The sequence below is a fragment of the Lithobates pipiens genome, unplaced genomic scaffold (assembly GCF_037356315.1).
Source record: "Lithobates pipiens isolate NorthernLeopardFrog02 unplaced genomic scaffold, aLitPip1_a1.2 Scaffold_13, whole genome shotgun sequence".
Classification (NCBI taxonomy): domain Eukaryota; kingdom Metazoa; phylum Chordata; class Amphibia; order Anura; family Ranidae; genus Lithobates; species Lithobates pipiens.
In genome coordinates this window covers 291,411,920-291,425,346 of record NW_027507718.1, presented here as the reverse complement: position 1 = coordinate 291,425,346, position 13,427 = coordinate 291,411,920, and the positions used below count along the sequence as shown (strand labels likewise).

General features: G+C 42.9%; 1 protein-coding gene across 1 annotated transcript in view; it reads right to left on the bottom strand.

The window, feature by feature from the left end:
- Positions 1-13,028, bottom strand: part of UGT8 (UDP glycosyltransferase 8) — a 170,361-nt gene extending 157,333 nt beyond the window's left edge. Inside the window, exon 1 of the mRNA XM_077476809.1 lies at positions 12,643-13,028. The gene's annotated coding sequence lies outside the window, so the exon portion shown is untranslated. The remainder of the gene's footprint in view (positions 1-12,642) is intronic.
- Between the last annotated feature and the right edge of the window lie 399 nt (positions 13,029-13,427).

Genomic DNA, 13,427 nt, shown 5'->3' with positions numbered 1-13,427 from the left:
CTGAAGGGGCGGCATACCGCTTGGTTGTACTTCTTCTGGAGGGGAGTGCAGTTCATTCTGTTCGTTCTTGTGACCCATTTTTAGCCAACAGCCCGTTGTCAACTGACATTGCTCAGCAGATCCAGGTTGTGGAAAGATCCTAACTTTAAAGTCAGGATTCACCCAGATGCCTGGATCAGCAGCTCGTTCAGCCTCAGTGAGCGGCAGAGACCCTGACCAAGCCACTCCTGCCCCCTCCACAACCTGGCATTCCAGTGAGGATGGGAGCAGAGCCAGGGACTGACAGTCACCACTCTTTGCTCACTGAAGGCTGAGAACTGAGTGCGCAGCAGTCTTTGACCGCTCTGTTGTTTGTCTTAGCTTTTGTACACACGGTCGGAGATTCCGTCAGAATGTGTCCGTTCGGAGCGGTTTGTCGGATATTCTGACTGTGTGTGGTATGCATCGGACTGTTTCCGTCGGAATATCCATCGGACCAAATTTTCCAACTTGCTGGAAATATTTTCTGACAAACTGCTCCGATCTGACATACTCCGGTCATGTGTATAGAATTCAGATCGGACAAAGTGCCACGCATGCTCAGATCAAATTCCTACATCAAAGCTATTGGCTACTAGCCTGAACATAGTCCCATCGTAACGAAATTACGTCATCACGTTCTGAAAGATCTGATTTTCTGACAACTTTGTCCGACCGTGTGTATGCAACATTTTCGGACAAGATCCGTCGGACAAAATCCGACGGATTTGGTTCTTGGAATCCCCGACCGTGTGTACAAGGGCTTAGAATCAGCTGGGGACAGATGCAACATTGGATTGATGCTCCATCCACCTAGGTAAGTATAATTAAAAAAAATATATCTCTTTTAAAGGAAAAAAAATCCCACTCTCCCTCCTAAGAACCCTCCCTCCCCAAGCAAAGATTCCCACTGTAAAATATCTCCCTCCCCCAAATATCCACCCCAAAAGTAAACCCCCTGTCTCTAAACCAACCCCCCCAAAGCAAAAAATATCTCCTACAGTTAACACCCTCTCCCCCAGCAAAGATTCCTTATTATGAAGAAAATCTCCTTTCATCCAATCAAACTCCCTCCCAGAAGCAAATCCCTGCCATTACCCACCCCCTGTAAACTTCTCTACAAGAAACTTCCCCCTTCTCCAAAAGCAAACCCACTCCCTTTCCTTAACCCCCCACCAAAAGAAACTACCCCATGCTGGAATTCTCACTTCCTCCTTCCCAAAACAGAAAAAGGATGTCTCCCCACATACCAGACCTCAGATTCGGCATGACACAGAAGTAGGAAAACCTCTGCATCCCCAGTCTCCCTTCAGCTGTGTCATATGATACCTCGAGGAGGAGTCTACCATGCACTGTCAATTGCTGGCATCTGAGATCTCACAGTACCCCTTATTAAACTGAGGAGGTGGGGTAAAATAGAAGGGGGGCTGGCTGCTGCACTCCGAAACCCTGATTGCTTCAGCTGTAATGGTGCTTAGGCTAAACAGCAGGGACACTGTCTGGGCATTTTGACAGGATGCTTTGGGTGGGGGGGGGGGGGGTGAACACCCCTGCCCCCCCCCCCCCCCCCCCATCTACTCCCCTGGCTTTAGCTGTAGAATGCCATGATAAAAACATGAGTAACATTTAAATTATGCAGGACTTTTTTTCTTGTTATCGTGGTTTATTTCTTTTTCTTTTTTTAGGTTGATTAAAACACAATTTCTTCACATCCATGAACACCGAAAAACTGAAAAAATGTCAAAGCTCTCAAAAGTATACTTATTATTTTGCTTTAGCAGATGTATGGAAAAAAGGGAAAAGGTTAGAACCTATGTCAGTTTCTTATTACTGTTGGTGGCCACTGTCAAAGACCAAGCCAATGTGACAGAAAATGTGCCTTCTTCTTTAGTGGCCCTCATTATTCTCATCTCTTATCCTGGTCTCACAGGGTGTTAAAGTGAGATAAATCATCCCAAAGAAGTTACAGACCACAATAAAAAACCTGGTGGAAGTTATGATCTTCTATCCTCTATTCACTCTATTTAACTAAAACACCTTGTGAAATATCATCAAAATTCTAGGACTCCTAATCAGCCGAGATTAGATTAAAACCAGAGCAGTCGCCCTAACAAGGCATGCATTACATTGCAGCCCTTTTGCACAAAGCATTGCATGATAAAATGTATACAAATAGTTGCTTTACAGGGAAAACCTTTTATCAGTGTGTAAACTATTCTTCTAACTTTCATAGGCCTTGCCTTTATAAAAGTCAATCCTTTGGCTTCCACCATCACTGTATAAAGTTCTGCAGTTCAATGCTGTTTATAGTAAATCGAGTTCAGCTTTGATTTGAGACTATTTCAGAAGAAGGTCAAAATTGACAACCTCATATCCTTCTTGGTAAAAGTAACTAAAAGGTCACACACAATAAAAATGATGGCCAGTACCTGGAAGCATTGGTGACACAATCTGTTGCCACCAAACGAGTCATTTGCAAAGAGTAATCTGCTACATTAGATGCAATTAAAAATGTCAGAAGCAAAACCCAGATCGCTATATACAATAACCCTTATGCATCATTCTATTAACTGGGAGAGGACCCATGAACTTGAAACAGCCTGGGTCCCAAAGTAAAATGAATCCATTGTACACAGCCCATTTGTTGGATAGAATTGTATTAGTTAATACCTTCTAAAGTTTTTACAGCTGCATGTGTCCCTGTTTAGGTCTATTGCTGTGATGTGACCATTCTAGCAAATGTTTGTATGCTATATTGAAGATTTATGGTATGCTGGCAATATATACTTTGAATGATGACGTTACCGGTTTCCTGCTGGTAGCTGCTACAGCACCTGCCTACCTGCTGCCATTTCCAGGTACGTGTACAATGAGAATATTATATATCGCCTGCTCAGGAGATTCACTCTTACTATTGGTCCTGGAGACCACTGTCGTTGGGAATGAAAGTGATTTTTAAAGTGTTACTAAACCCACAACAGTAAAATCAGTGTGTATATGCAGTAAAGCATGCTTGTTATACTCACTGTGGAACCTAAGGGATTGATCTTTTGCAATGTGTAAAAAGACTGTTCGATCCTGTCTGCTATGATCCATTCCTCCCCTTCTTTCACAGTCCCCAATCCATCTACTGATAGAACAGAGGCTAGGGGACAAGCTGCACATGCTCAGTTTGGTTTATATTGCTAGATAGTTTTTTTTTCTTGAGAGAATGTATGTGATCAGCAGAGGGCCAATCAGCACCGTCCAGATAGTGGGTCAATGGTCCTGCAGCCTCACAGGACAATCATGGGAGAATGAAAATTTTTCCTTCAAGCTTTAACCAGACACTGATAGAAGTCACAAGACTGATATATGTTGCTGATGATAAAAGGTATTTAGCAGTTTATATTTATATGTATGCAGGGTCCTGGGTTTAGTAAGGGTTTATCCACTTCCCACCTGGCCTATAGCAAAATGACAACCGGGTGGTGGTTTAATTGTTCTGACAGGATATTATATGAGATTCTTCAGAACAAACCGCTCGTGTGTGCCTGCCGGGGGCACGCAGTGTGGCGATCGGTGGTGCGGTGTGTCACTCTGACACACTGCATCTCTGACCATGATAAAAAGTCTATGACGTAGGCTCTTACCATGTGATCAGCTGTGTCCAATCACAGCTGATCACAGTGTAACTAGGAACTGCCGGCTATAGACATTCCTCTACTCACGCTGACAGCACGTAAATAGGGGAGAGCCGATAAGTGTCTTTTCCTCACAGAGGGTATCTGCACTGATAGTCAGTGCAATAATTATCAGTGCAGCCCCATTAGCATTGCCCGCCAATGCCCACCAGTAATGCCCACCAGTGATGGCCATCATTGCTCACCAGTGATGCCAATCAATGCCCATTAATGATGCCAATCAGTGGCCATCAGTGCTGCCTTTAAGTGCCTCCTCATCAGTGCCACCTATCAATGCCGTCTATCAGAGCCCAACAGTGCCCACCTGTTCTGTCCATCATTGCCCAGCAAGGCCGCCTAATAGTGCACATCAGTGCTGCCTATCAGTGCCAATAAAGGTGCTCATCAGTGCCACCTATCAGTGCTGCCTATCAGTGCCCATCAGTGCTGCCTATCAGTGCCCATCAGTGCCACCTAGCAGTGCTGAATATCAGTGTCGCCTATCAGTGCCCATCACTGCTGCATATTAGTGCCTCCTCATGAGTGCCGCCTCATCAGTGCCCATCAATGCAGCCTCATTAGCGCACATCGGTGATGGAGAAAAATTACTTATTTGCGAAATGTTCAGTCTTTTTTTAATTTGTTTTGCAAAAAAGAAAAAATAATTTATTATTAAATACCACAAAAAGTAAGCTCTATCTGTCTTAAAAAATGATAAAAAAAAAATGTGTTTGGATACAGCGTTGTATGACTGCACAATTGCCATTAAAAGTACGACAGAGCAGAAAGCTGAAAATTGGCCTGGGCAGGAAGGGGGTGAAAGTGCCCAGTATTGAAGTGGTTAATATCAAGTTGTCAAAAAAGAAGAGGGAGGCGGAAATCTACCCATAACCTTCAGCACTGTTTAAATTTTTGTTTTTGGTTCGTTTTCTTTATGATTTTCCAAATAACCTTTCCCTTGATGAAGGCCTACATGGAATCTTGTTGAGCAACTTCAGCACGTTTCAATGTTTGTTGTATGGACATACAGTGATGTGTGAAATAAGTTTACACTAAAGACAAAATAGAAATATCTATAGAAAAATCTGTGTTACTTCAGCACTCTTGTTTGTGGCAAGATTTGTAAAATTATTTATATACAAATTTATCTAAAATTCCTTTAGCATTAGTAGCCAGTTACAAATACTGACTGAAAATCCTGAAAGAGACATGGGGAGGTTAGCAGCATGTCTGACCTGGGGAGAATGCACAGGCCTGATGTACAAACATAGAAGGAAATTCAAGCCAAAAGTGGTTCATATTATCCAAATTAGGGGTTTCTATTCAAATGAAGCAATACATGATAACTGTACTGTACGCTACTGTGGTTAACTGCTTTACTTGTACTTTAGTCTTTGTGCACAGGAGCAAGAAGATGCCTGTAGGCAGGTAGGTTAATGCTGCCCCCGTTGGGAAGGATGTGGTCAATTATGTTCCCAGGTTTTATTTTTGACGGGTCTTGCTGGGTCCAACCCACTGATTCTGTGTGATATAAAAGGAACAGGGGGGCCTGGGACTCAGAGCCAGAGAGATGTGCTGCTCATCATCACTGCTGGAGTCTGGACAGCAAGAGCAGATGAGCCCTGCTGGCAGCTTCAGCCTGTAGAGAGGTACGTGAAGTACACATATGGACCCAGCACTAGGTGCACGGCGGTGCTCTGTACCGTTATTGGGATTGAGATAGTGGTGATATGCTGGATAGGTGGAGAGGGCAAGGGATTTAGAAAAAGAAAACAGCTGTAGATTACAGAGATGGTATGGGCTCTGGGTACCCCTCCTAATTAAACAAGTGGTGATGTACAGGAACAACAAAGAGTTTTTTTTAAAATCAGTCGGCAATTGCAGTAAAGGTGCCCCTATCTAAAGTGGAGAGCATAGCCCAGAAGAGCCCACCCTGGTATAGGCCTCTCATATGACTTTTGCTTGGCACCCAATGAGAAGAGAACATAAAGGATGTGACAACCACCCTATCACCCTACCTTCTTACATGCCCACTGGTCACATCACCTGGAACAACCTAGTGGTACTAGACCAAGTATTGCAGAGGAGGAAGAGTAATAAGAGATAGCCCAGTGTTAAAACAGAACTTAGCCTGAGAAGTAAGACTATTTTTCAAATAAGAAAAAAAAAATCCTGACATATTTATAAAGCACAACAGTGTGCTTTACAAATGTTTCCTCCACTGTGTTGCTTCAACACTGCAGAGTATTAAAGTCTTATTTGTTGTAATCCATGGGAAAAACAAAACAGGAGAGACAAGTCACAAAACCAAGTTCTCTTCCTAATGTTGGGTGTTCTACATTTCTGTTACACACCACGCTCTGCTTTTTATGAATAAATTGCCAAGGAGAAAACACTATGGCAGCCTTTCCCAACCACTTTCTCTAGAGGATCCTTTGAATAAAGGTCTAAGGGGAACCCCTGCTAAAACCATTTGCCTATCAAATGCCTCTTACATAGGGGGTCAGTGAGAAAAATGCCCCTTACATTGGTGGATGGTGGAAAGAATGCCCCCTTACAGTGTTGATTATAATCCCACCCTCAGCTAACAGATAAATGGTGTAATGCCACAGACTTTGCCAAATTGCCATTGGCCCTGGAGCTATGCAGGCATTATAAAGTGAGAGGTCCATCAACTCAAGGAACCCCTAGCAACCTCTGGAAGAACCCTGGTTGAGAATGACTACGGTGTCCTACAGAGAGTGTCTGCTCTCCATTATAAATAGAGCCTTGAGAACACGTACTGTAGTAGAGTAACATGGGATGATTAAAAAGCCTCTCAGTATCAGACCAATCGCACAAATGCCAGCAAATTTATCAGAAACCACATGGATACCTCATGCCCTGCATGTATCTGCATTAAGTAAAGCCATGAGTTTTTGAAAATTGGTTCACTCATTCCAGTGAGTACTAGGACAGTACCAGCTGATTTCAGATTATATTTTCTGTGTCAAATTATAGATTGTGCAAACTACCCAAACAAATATAGATATAAATATCTACTACTATCAACTGTGCTCAGTGTTATACTTATACCTTATATCACATGCAAACCTTTATAATACCACCTGTGTTATTAAGTGCTCCAATTCAAACTTAACACAACCCTTAACAAAAACAGATGTCCATAAATAAACCAAAAAGCGCAACCAAACCCCCCCCCCCCCCCCCAAATAAAGTCTGTGTATGCTCTCAGTTTCAAAAATATATTTCTGAGATGGGGAGAAACTCCAATATCACAATTCTGAAGAGAGTTTCTTTATAAATAAATGATTAAATCTTCCTGTATTCACGTGCGTAGCTCCACACCACAGCTCACCCTTTGTGCCACCACCACCTTACGAAATGGCCACTCACCAGAAATAAATGGAAGCTCGCCTTTGGTTCATTCAATGGATATCCACACCTTATACCCGCTTATTCTCCAGTCAGCAATCCACTGGTTATGCAAACTCATAAAAAACATAGTGTAAAACGTATTCTTTGCAAATTGATATTTCACCATATTGATTAATAAATCAACCCCTTTTAGTCTAGTTGCACCCCCAGCCATTCATATTTTCACCCATCTTCAATCTGATGGTCTCTCACCACTTCACAGCTGCCTGTCCAGACCTTCCCTACCTGGCCTGCCCATGCATGCCATGATATATATTCATTTCTATGGAGAGTTCTTGTTATCTGCCAGCATGTCAGGCCCAATACAGTAGCTTTCAGCACTGATAGCTCAGCATGGGTAGTTTTCAGCTCAAAGCTCCTGAAACAGAGTGCAGGTTCTGACCCCAAGGTTCCTCTGACTCTAAGGCCCCTTTCACACTGACAGACCGTGCAGGTCCGCCTGTCAGTTTTGACAACGGACCTGAACGGGCGCTCCATGTTGGTCTATGGAGCGACGAATGTCAGCGGAGACATGTCTGCTGACATCCGACACGATCCGATCCGCCAAAAGCAGACGGTGGCCCTACTCCCGGATCCACCGCTGGCGGATCGGATTGGGTGAGTTCTGATGAAATGGACATGCTGTCCGTTTTCATCCGATCTCTCCATAGAGACCAGCGGCGCTGGACAAGCCCCTCCCTGCTTAGTGAGCAGAGAAAGACCTGTCATCCGCTAGCTCAGTAGAGATTAATGGAGAGACATCCCGCTGAGCCGGCGGACAGAGGCGGACTCTGTGGAAGCGGAGTCTGCCTCATGTGAAAGGGTCCTTAGATCCAAGTCGCACTACAGCACTGTGGTAATGCACATGGTACTGCATGAGGTAAGGCATTCTATATGTATTGGTGCACTGCCGTGCCATTTAAAATGGTCATTGACATCCCAAAGCTTTGCCAACACACCTGTATTGCAGTGTCCCACTACTCATTGCAATTCACTTCAATGTCTGTTGTGCACTGAGCTAGCAAAATGCTGCACGCCCTATTTTTGTGTTAGGCAGATCATTCAGATGGGCTACCCTAACACCAAGCATGTTCACTCCCATGCATTAAACTCACCACAACAGACTGTTCTGGTGTGAATAGGCCTTAATCTTCTCTGTAAACTTAATGCTATCACTAACCCCAACATAAATGTCCTTTGTTTTCATATTCCTATATCGGGATCCACTTTACCAAAAGATACTGTGGTTGATTTACTAAAGACAAATAGGCTGTTCACTTTGCCAGGGAAGTTGCACTTTGCAAAGGATTCTTCCCCAGAACTCAGTGGCTGTGGATTAAACACTGACTGTCAGCACAGGAAGAGGGAGACACAGAGGTGGGCTTGCCACAATTTTGCATGCTTGCACATTATGACAAAAGCTGGCGACCCTTGGCCACCCTACAGCTCTACTTCAACTCTAGACAGCTGGATCATTTACTTGCTTTAAATGTAAATCATGACAGTCTTCTGCACTTGCCAATACACCTTGGAAAACGGAGTAAGAACATTGTGGGAATGGGTGAGTAATTTTCTGCAACACTTTCCCACTTTTTCTGGGGGAAAAACCCCCTTACATTGGTGGCCAGTGGGAAGAATGCTCCTTACATTGATGGTCAGTGGGAAGAATGTCACCCTTACATTGGTGGTCAGTGGGAAGAATACTAGTTACATTGATGGTCAGTGGGAAGCATGCTCCTTACAGTGGTGGTCAGTGGGAATAATGCCACCATTACATTGGTGTTTAGAAGGAAAAATGCTCCTTAACACTGGTGGTCCATGGAAAGAATGGCGCTTACATTGGAGGTCAGTGGGAAGAATGCTCCTCACATCGGTGGTCAGGGTGAAGAAGGCTACCCTTACATTGGTGGTCAGTGGGAAGAATTCCACTTAAATTGGTGGTCAGTGGGAAGAATTCTTCTTACATTGGTGGTTGGCGGGAAGAATGGCTACCTTACCATGAGGTCAGGGAGAATAATGTTTCCCTTAAAATGGTGACCAGTTGGAAGAATGCTACTTATAATGGGGGTCAGTGGGAAGCAGGCTGCCCTTACATTGGTGGTCAGTGCGAAGAATGCTCCTTACACTGGTGGTCTGTGGGAAGAATTCCACTTACATTGGTGGTCCGTGGGAAGAATTCCACTTATATTGGTGGTCGGTGGGAAGAATTCTTCTTACATTGGTGGTCAGTGGGAGCAGGGCCGGGACAAGGCGTGGGCAGGAGGGGCAACTGCCCTGGGCACTATGGTATCATATGAGCTGCGGGGGGCACCACAAAGAGATTTGGGGGGAGGATTTGTGTTGGAAGGGGGGATTTGGGGGACAACATGAGGTAAGTATTGTTCTAGGAGAGGAAATGTGGAGGGGGGTGCTAAGTGTGGGGATTTGTGTAGGGAGGGGGAAGAAGATCTGTGCTAGGAGGGGGGGATTTGTGCTGGGAATGGGAGATTTGAAGTGGGGGGAGAGGATGTGTACTAGGAAAGGGACATTTTAAGGGCAGAGGATTTGTGCTAGGAACGGTGAATTGTTTTTTGTTTTTGTTTTTTTGGGGGGGGGGGGGACATTTGAGCTGTAGGGATTTGGGGGATGGGGGGCAAAGATTTGTGATGAGACGGGGGATTTTAGCAGAGTGGGGCAGATTTGTACTTTGAGGATGGAAATTTATGCTTAGGGGATACGTATGCGGAATAGTGCTCAGTGATTTCTTTTGAAGATGCATAATGCTCATACATCTGGGGGAGGGCACAGTTTGGCATGATCTCCCTGGGCTCTAGATGACCTGGTCCGGCACTGGGTGGGAGGAATGACTACCTTACCAGGAGGTCAGGGAGAATAATGTTTCCCTTACATTGGTGGCCAATTGGAAGAATGCTACTTGCATTGCTGGTCAGTGGGAAGATTGCCTCTCTTACATTGGTGGTCAGTGGGAATAATAACTTTTTTTCAGTGAGTCAGATTGCCAAACTTACAGACAGCTAAAAAGATCATTAGTATAATGCCAATGGCCCCATATCTATGCAGGTACTATCAGGTGGGAAGTCAATCAGTCACTACATAAGGAACCTCTATCAACCTCTGGAGGGACCCTAGGGTTCCATAAAGCACTGGTTGATAATGGCTTTTATACAGTACCCCACATATGCTATCAATTATTTTATTTTTTTTTACTTTAAGCATAAAAAATCTGCCAGTATAAACTGCTTTATTTTCCCCTAAAATGTATCAGATGATTATCACATTCAAATAACAGCATGGAAAAAATATCTTAGTATCTTAGTAAGATATGCAATTCAAAATACATCTTCGGGGATTTCCTCTGTATGTCATTCTGGTAGCGTTCTCATGAAGATGTTTTACATAAACATCACATAAGCATACAGTCATTTTCTCATTAATCAATATTTTTTCAGAGAAGCACTATTTTATTTTCAGCTTAAACATCTCATTTTCTGCTCTTCTCAGGAGACACCTCCTAAAACCCCACAGTATTAAACAGGAAGACAAAAATGTATATTGCAGCTTACCACTGTTTAGATGTTTTTGTTTGTTTTTCACCTGGTAAAAATAAAGGTGATCCTGCCAGCATGTCTGTATTTTTTAACAGACCAAGCTGTCCAGAAAAAAGTGTCAGTTAGAGGGTTGAGCCAAACCATTTACACAATGACAGGGGCGCTTACAGTGATCAGCTGTTATTCATTTATGTAGAACATTTATCCCAAAAGTAAAATAAACTGTTGCTGAAACAGCTTAAAAAGTTTTAGTTGCAGTTTGTCAATAATGTGTCAAGTCTACCTAATCCGCTAGTGCCAATAAAACTCTCCAGGTTGATAAAGCTGCTGTCCAAATGTGTTTCTGTTGCTTTTTTTCGTCCAGAGCGGAGAAAAGCTCGCCATACATTATACAATTTTCTTATTCAATTTCTTTTAGATTTACCTTCAATTATGTAATGCAAGGACCTACCTGATTACATACAAACTGAAAGTGTTTAGGTGTGACTTCCATATTATATGGTCTTGTTAAGTCTAAAAGAAAATTGTTCAAAAAAACTGTATAATGTATGGCCAGCATAAGACAGGAAGTGACATTTTTGGTTTTTGGGCTTTTTACTGCTTTAACGTCAATTAGAATGCAATGTTAGAAAAATGTTGGTGAAGTATTACATACAAAGGCATAAAAAAAAAAAAAAACAACACCATGATGTGCATACTGTTTCAACTAAATGCAAAACAGTTTTTGAACTTTAAAAAAAATTAAAACAAAAATTAGCAAAAATCACACGGTAATATAAAAGTCACATGGGTTGCGTTTTTGCTGAATTTCCCTTTTGTTATCTCTGTGTTCGTTGAGTTTCTTTATTTTACCACTGATCAGTCACACTATTTACTGTTCTGTTTGTTCTATATTTATGTTGCTAAAAGCTTTGTTGAACGTTGTACTTTTTTATGATGTTCTACAGAGAGGGTTTTGAAATGATTGCCTTCACTCTATATAGTCTACCTACTTCTTATGACATCACTGTAAACAGGGCACAGCTAAATGTCTCTATATAAATACGTAAAAGACGCTCACCATTTTCTGACTTATCCTGGCAAACCTATATATTTCTCCTTATTTAATCAACAAGTGCACTACCCATGCGCGGTGTGCGTTATTCCCTAGTAGCCAATCAGGATGAATCCTGGAGCTCTGTGATTCCAGAGAAAGCGAAGTTGCTTTGGGATACTGCACTTTGCACACCGGCGATTATTTTTATACGACTCCGTTACACATTTACTTGTATACAGGCATACCCCACTTTTAAGTACACAATGGGGTTTATTTACTAAAGCTGGAAAGTGCAAAATCAGGCTCACTTCTGCATAGAAACCAATGAGCTTCTAACCCCAGCTTATTCAGTTAAGCTTTAGTAATAAAACCCGGAAGCTCATTGGTTTCTATGTAGAAGTGAACCTGATTTTGCACTTTCCAGATTTAGTAAATAAACCCCATTGTGTACTTAAAAGTGGGGTATGCCTGTACTTGTGTGTACCAATGGCTATAGGCGTGACCTGGGGGAAATTGCTCCCATTTTCTTACGCAATGGGGGTTATTTACTAAAGGAAACTCCACTTTGCACTGAAAGTGTACTTGGAATTAAAGTTCGCTGTAGATCCGAGGGGGACATGTAAGGAAAATAAAAAAAGCGTTTTAGCTTGCACATGATTGGATGATTAAATCAGCAGAGCTTCCCCTCATTTCAGATCTACCCCTCAGATTTACAACGACTGCACTTCCAAGTGCACTTGCAGTGCAAAGTGGATTTGCCTTTCGTAAATAATCCCAAATTTTCTAACTTCTAGAATCTTAAATAAGCAGATCAGGTGACTTTGATTGACAGGTCGCACAGTAATCACGAATAAAGGGCTCGTTAGCGGCCGTCGGGTCATATTTCTACTATATCATTTCACAATGTCATAGAAGTGGAAACTTTGCAAAGCATAGTATACGGCAAAACTGATTTTCTTACCTGATCTTTTGTGATGACGGTACCTGGGATAAGGAATTCTCCAAATGTCAAGCAGGTGACTTATTTGAGGCAGGAATGTCTCGGGGTCATAGAGCGTCTTTTTTGATGTAAGCTTGTCCGCTGATAAATGGATAAGGTGGCAGGTACAGCCTATTCTACAAGAGTGTAAGATTATGTAGCTTCCAGCTAGAAGGCAAGGATGGTCCCTTCTAGACACAGTGAGCTGGATGTGCTCTCTGTAGACTTTTATTTTTTTGTTGTTGTCACCCTACTCTGCCCTCTATGTAATAGTGTCTGCGGCAGCCCAGGCACTGTGTGTGATAATAGTATTGGATGTCTACCCAACCCTCTGACTTTTTTTTTTTTTCCCTCTCCCTGCTGTTACGCTGGTGTGCCCTTTATAAGTTCAGTCTATTTCCCAGCTGTAACCCCGCCTTCCCCCAGTTCTCCTCCTCTCTGCATATCTACCCTGAGACTGACACCATCAGGATGGAGAACACTGCTGACATTCAGCAATCAACCTGCTATATAGGCAGGTGCTGCTCAGGAGGCAGGAGTGTTCAATGTGCAAACATGGCTTGGGTTAGGATGCCTTTTTATTGTGGGAGAACACATCCGTTTAGGATACAGCTTTTAGAAATACGGAAATCCAACCACATTTCATGGGGATGTGCGCAGGAAAAGAGTCCCTGACCATGCAGCAGTTCACAAATACTCAAAGATCCCTACAGTCAATCCTTTACATTGTTGCATGTGCATTTGCATTTTCAACATGTTTACCTGGG